Below are 6,730 nucleotides of genomic sequence, written 5' to 3' on the forward strand. Positions count from 1 at the left end.
CCTGTCGATCTCACTATCTACTCTTCCCTCACTTGTGAACAAGACTCCGAGGTACTTGAACTCCTCCACTTGGGGCAGGGTCTCCTCCACATGAAAATGTTGCATGGATGATGCTTGAAAGATCATCTTCAAGCCGCTTTCTGACAGTCGCTTCGGGATGCGCCGTTTTGTGGGCGGTCTTCTTTTGACCTTCGACAGCGTCTTCTTTCCGTCATCTTTGTTGTAGCGGTGTAGCGTGCAAGGACGGGAGTGGAAGAAGTGTCAAAAGATGGAACTAACTGTTTTAATGACATTCAGACTTTACTTCAATCAATAACGGAGCAACATCTCCTCATCCGTGGCTCACTGGTGCAACAACGGCGGAAATGTTTCCCGTGAAAAACAGTCCAACTGGAACTCTCTAGTAACTAAAGTTCCTTGGGTAAATAATGTAAACTCACTGCACCGGTATATTTCAGTGCTTTCATGGCAAGTTTACTGACAGATATAAGTAAGAACTTTACACCACTTTATATTAGAAATGGCAACAGTGGAGGATGAATGTCCCGTAATAAGAAGATAGAGAAAAAGAAGAAGCTTATCGACTATGGGGTCATCATGGACTAAAAAAGGCGGATGCGCACACATTTTCAGGACTTATGCAGATCCCAAATACAGATCAGCAGGTACCAAAAGGTAAAAAAAGTTGCTTTTGCATTATATTGTGAAACAAAATGCCAGATAATACGTCTTACCTTATACACACACCATAATATTACCCCTATGTTGAAGCACTGTGACCCTTAGCTGGCATCGTGGCGAAGTTGCGTTCTCTCAATGATGCAATGCGGAAGGGACACAGCGTAAAGGTGAAACAAGATTTTTGTGACTACAAAAACAGAGTAGGAACAAAAATACTTGCACATAGGCACTATAAACAAAACCAACTGAATTAGTATGGGAGCTAGAAAGAACAGAAAGCGCTAGCATGTGAACTAAGTACAAACAAACTAAATAGCATGGAAGCTAATCGAGATCAAAAAGATATTTACCACAATGCGGGATAGCGACGTTACCTGTTGCATCAAAAGCAAATTACACTGCGAGGCAGAACGAACCAAAAGGGCCGGCTTATATAAAGAGATAATCAAAAATCAGGTGCGTGTGACAAACAGAAGGCAGGTGACACAAAATGGGTAACTATGACAACGGAACAAAACAGGAAGTGCCACCAGGAACTAAGGACATCAAATAACAGGATGTGATGTACAAACAGAACAAAAACAAAACATGACATGATCCAAGTCGTACGTGGATCATGACAAGCAGAGTACAATCCATCAAGCGGTGCGGCTTCATAGCTTACCAAAGTCGTACTAAAATATTTTAATAGATTTTTGCGCGCCGTGTGTAATGTTCTATATTTTCAATGGAACATTTAAAATGTTGGTGTTGTTTACTTGACTCATAGTGCAATTTACATGTATCTCTTATGCGTGACTTCCATCTACTGGTATCATTACACCATGTACCAAATAAAATAGCGTCGAGGTCTGTAAGCACAACCAGAATTATACCCTAAATTAGGTGCACCGGGTTATAAGGCGCACTGTCGAGTTTTGAAGGAAAACAAAGGATTTTAAGTGCGCCTTGTAGTCCGGAAAATACGGAATGTGTTGGAACATAAATGAATGTTTAGGACGGACAAACACTTTTCAAGCGTAAGGCAAACACCAAAAATGTCTGCAACTTGAGGACAACAGAGCAGACAATAAGGACTTTGGCAATGTTTATTTTTGTCATTATAATTCATTGTTACTGTGGAGGGGGGTGTGGCCTGCGGGCCTGCAGAGAAACGGGGTGTGCCAGGATCGGCTTCGAGATCAGCGACAGGTGCGTAGATGGCCCACCTGGGCCTGATAAACTAATCACCTGTCGCTCTGTTAAAAGGCAGCAGCGGGGGAGGAGAGAGGAGTTGGAGTTGGAGCACAAGCGAGAGCGAGACAGACAAAGACAAAAGATAATTGCTGAAAAGCACAAAAAAGATTGTTGAAAAATAAAACAGTGTTGCAATCCTGGGAAGACGTTGGGTGGTCCGAGGAACCCTGAGTAGGAAAACTTGCACAGTTACTATTATCAAAACAGTACAATAATTTGACGCACAGCTCTAAGAATGTGCTTTTAATGCATCACCACATCCAGTGTCTACTTATAAGTGTGTGCAATATAAAATAAACAAAACATCAATAAAGGATTTGTTTTCCATTTTTTGTTAAAATCTTGTGATTTTTGATGTTAAGGTTACAAAGGACACCAACATTAATAATTTGTTTGTCCATTTCACTACTGCTTATTTTTATGAAGGCTGGGGTAAAAAAAGAAAAAGAAAGAAGCCTCGAAAAAAAACTTTTGCAGCAAATTTTCAAAAAAAAACTGCCGCAAAACAGCTAAATGGTGACAGAATGTTAGAAAGTCTCACAAATGAAACCATTATTAAACCGTGTCAGTTGCTCAGGACTGAAATGTATATGTACAATTTGCTTTGCAGCTAATTTGAGGGGAATATAGAAAAATTATTGTGGAGGGGGGCGTGGCCTGCGGAACGGGATGTGCCAGGACCGGCCTTGAAGACTGCAACAGGTGAGTAGATGGCCCAGGTGGGACTTGTTGTCTAATCCTCTGCCACCTTTATTAGCAGCAGCCGGATGAGACATGAAGTTGGAGTTGGACTTGGAGTGGGAGCCAGAGAGAGGGAGGGAGAGAGAGACAGACGCAGTAAAGACAGTTTGCTGGAAAGCAAACCACTTGCACTATTTATGAAAATAAAACAGTGCTGTACCCTGAAATCCGGGCTCTCACTAAGAACCCACTAAGGAGCAACCTCTGCAATGATTTAGAAAGTTTTAAAAATTACAGTTTTTTAGCTTAGGTTGAAAGTAAGTATAGCAAGGGGAATATCTTTGTGAGTATGTTACGTTAAGTAATTAAAACACTACTTTTAATTTGCACAATTTTACACAGAATGAGAATTATAACAATGCTATACTACTCCTACTACCACTACCAATCATTATGATATTTGTAATCAATCATTTCCATCCACCCTTTGTCTACAGGCGTATGCTTATCCCATTCTAACTCAAGTGGTGTTTATATTAATAACATGCTGTTGATAATATTCATAATAATAATAATTTACACAACAATTCAATCGCTTTTAATACAAAAATTTGGATGTACTTTTTCAATTTTCTGCAGTGCTACATTTTGGCCAGCTGCCAGGGTAGTGACCTTGTGTGTCAGCGTGTCTGTGATCTTTTTTATTTTTATTTAATAAAACATTTTTCTCTCCCCTCAGGGGGAAGATTTGTCAGGGCAGTTGCTGGACGTTCCATCTCCATCATTGGGGTCCCTGCAGGTGTGGTAAATGGTTTCCGCGATCCCCGTGCTGGGCGGTCCTGCGGCGGCCGACTTGGGTGGGGTTGCCTGGTGCTGGGTTGGGGGCCGGTTGCTGGTGGGGCAGGGGTGGTCTTCCCGCCCTGCTGCGGGAAGTCTCTGGGCACCTCGGGGAGGGGCGTCAGGCCTTTATGCCCGCGTGGGGTGTGGTTTCCCGCTGGCTTGGGGGATGGCTGTCTCCTGCTTCTCCCGTGCCTTGTCCTCTGCTGACCCTGCCGGGCGTCACAACAGGCCGGCCTCTGGGGTCCCTATTGCTGGCCGGCCTGGTTGCGTGGGGCCGGTGGTACCTTTTTCCCTGGGCACCGCACCTGCTGTTTTTGAGTTGGGCTCCCTGGGTGGCTGGGGCCGTACTTTGGCTCCCACACGCACTTGGAGGCAAATATATTGTACATACAAATACACATACATACTCACATACACACAATTATTCATATATATATATATATATATATATATATATATATATATATATATATATATATATATATATATATATATATATATATATATATATATATATATGTATGTATATATATATATATGTATATATATATATATATATATATATATATGTATTTATATGTATATATATATACATATATATATGTATATACATATATATATATATATGTGTATATATATATATGTGTATATATATATGTATATATATATGTATATATATATATATATATATATATATATCTATGTATATATATATATATATATATATATATATATATATATATATATATATATATATATATATACACATATGTATATTCACTCATTAATACGCTTATACGCGCACACATTGGTACTTACCCATATGCTCCTATATACATACTCAAATACAGTACTTACATACACACACATATATATGTACATATACGTATACTGTACATATACAAGTACATATAAACTCATGCATATAATCATGTTTCATCATACATATATTAAGGTTGTTGCCCTAGGGGAAACTGGGTAACACGTGGCACAGTCACAAAGCTTAACCTATTGTTATTATAACAATCTACAAGGTTAATACAGTTCACTTCTCTTTCTTCCCTTTTTTTGTATTGCAAGTTATCATTAATATATGTATGGTTGCATTTGAAAAAATGGTATCGTTGATAAAAGACGTATTTATTGTTATTATTTATTATTAATAGTGCTATTTCTATTTGTATTTGTACTTTTAGTATTTACCTCACTAACTGCTTCTTTGATATCACTTTTTGTATCATATTTGTTCATATCGTATTTTCTGATGCTCTTCTGTTGTTGTTGTTGGTGTTGTCTCTTGGTCTTATCCTCCTCTTGTCCCCGCGATGTTCCCCTCTGTCTTCCTTTTTTCTTCCTTCTATCCCCTCCTGCTCCAGTCCGGCTGCACCAAATTATAATATAAATCCATTTAATAAAGTCCGATACAAATAAGGCAACAACAAAAATATCCCACACTTATATTTTTTGAAGTAATTGTACAACAAATATGGGCATCTACATCAACGATATGATGTATCTATCAGAAAAATTGTGTCTAAATTATCAAAAACTTTGTGGTGCCATGAGTGTCTTTGAACCTACCAAGAAGGAGGCTTGTAAAACTCCACTGTGTAGGATGGGAAGCAACATGAAATTGTTATGTTTATTTCATGTATTGTAATCCACAGAGAGAGTTTGTTTTGACCCGAGAACTACAAAGCAGAGAGAAAGCAGGATCTGCCCAAGTTCCAGGCATCTCTTCATTGAACTGTTTTACGACCTCTTCTTTGAAATCTTTTACGACCTTTTCTTTGAACCGACCTTTTCTTTGAACTGTTTTTGTAATCAAAGGCGATGGCTATTTACGACCCCCGTACCTCAAGAAACAGCTGTTGCCATGTAGTCAGGGAAAGTCCAATTAAAAGAGGAGGCGTACAATCTTTCGTCAGAGCGTAGTGACACTGTACAAGTGTACAGATGTACGCGTTTCTCCTCACTGAGCCAAATTTAATTCTGCCTCTGTTTGATTCCTTGCTTCTTGTCTTGTTTAATAGATTTCATGAGTGTTTGAACCTGACAATATATACAGTATATATATATTGTGGAGAGACGGAGCCGACATCGGGCGAGGACAAACAGCGGTCCTGACCAAGATGGCGGCCAGGAGGCGGAGCATGCAGCAGAACGGAGAGGCGGGACACGCCTGGCGCGACACTGCAGCCATCAGAGTCAGGTGCGTACACAACACACCTGCTCTCAATCCCTGCATCTTCTGCTGCAGCATAAAAGGGGAGAAGGGGGAGCAATCGTGGCAGAAGTAGGAGAGGAAACAACCGGCAACAAAGACCACGAGAGCGACGAGAGCGACCCAGAGCGAGATGCCACCCCGCTGAAGACGCAGCCACCGGCCACCGAAAGGTGCGCCGCGACGAGCAGGAAAGGAGTGCGTGCTAGAAATTGGCGTGATCGACTGGCAAAAAAACTTGTTGAAACAATAAACGGGAGTCAAATCTGCTATCATGCGTCTTGCATCGATGGTCACTACGACCTACACGATGACGGCGGGAGACTCCGCAAAGTCTGGTTTCTAAAGGAGGCCCTGTGATTATTCCAGATGGAAAAATCACAAGGCCTCCTTTAGAAACCAGACTTTGCGGAATTCTACAGAACTCAGCTAGCACATTTGGAACCTCAAAGACAATAATGTTGACTGTTCAATAACATTGCAAATACTTGTATCCAGCACACCTTATAACAGTGGTAATAAAAGCTGCAACCTATGCTTAAAAGAGAAACTGTTTATTATATATCATCCAGACCTGTCATCTCTCAACAAGCGCAGTGAAATCACTTCAACATGCCGCCACAGACGGAAACACCTCCTAGGTAACACATGAGCCAATCACCACACCCTAGGCCTGCCTGTACCCACCCACTCTGTGCCCTATATAAACCATTGTATGTGAATGCTTCCATTAAAATCTCCTGATGATTGAGGGAACCCCTCATGAAACAGTTCTGTAGAGATGAAGTAGTCTTGTGATTTTTCCCACACCTACATATTGCGCTCTACCACGGTATCGAGCACTATTCTCTGGATTCTGGATAATCCAGAATTAATTTTTTTATTATTGTATTTATGTATCTTAAGTAGGTATTATGATTTGATTTAATTAATGTTGTGCTATTTACTGGAAAACTTAAACACTAATGCATGTCACTATTATATTGTATTTGCATTTTATTTGTATTATTTGTTCGAAAAAACATGTATTACAACTCAACTGTAATAAAATATGTTATGGGGATAAAA

The sequence above is a fragment of the Nerophis ophidion genome, linkage group LG18 (assembly GCF_033978795.1).
Source record: "Nerophis ophidion isolate RoL-2023_Sa linkage group LG18, RoL_Noph_v1.0, whole genome shotgun sequence".
Lineage (NCBI taxonomy): Eukaryota > Metazoa > Chordata > Actinopteri > Syngnathiformes > Syngnathidae > Nerophis > Nerophis ophidion.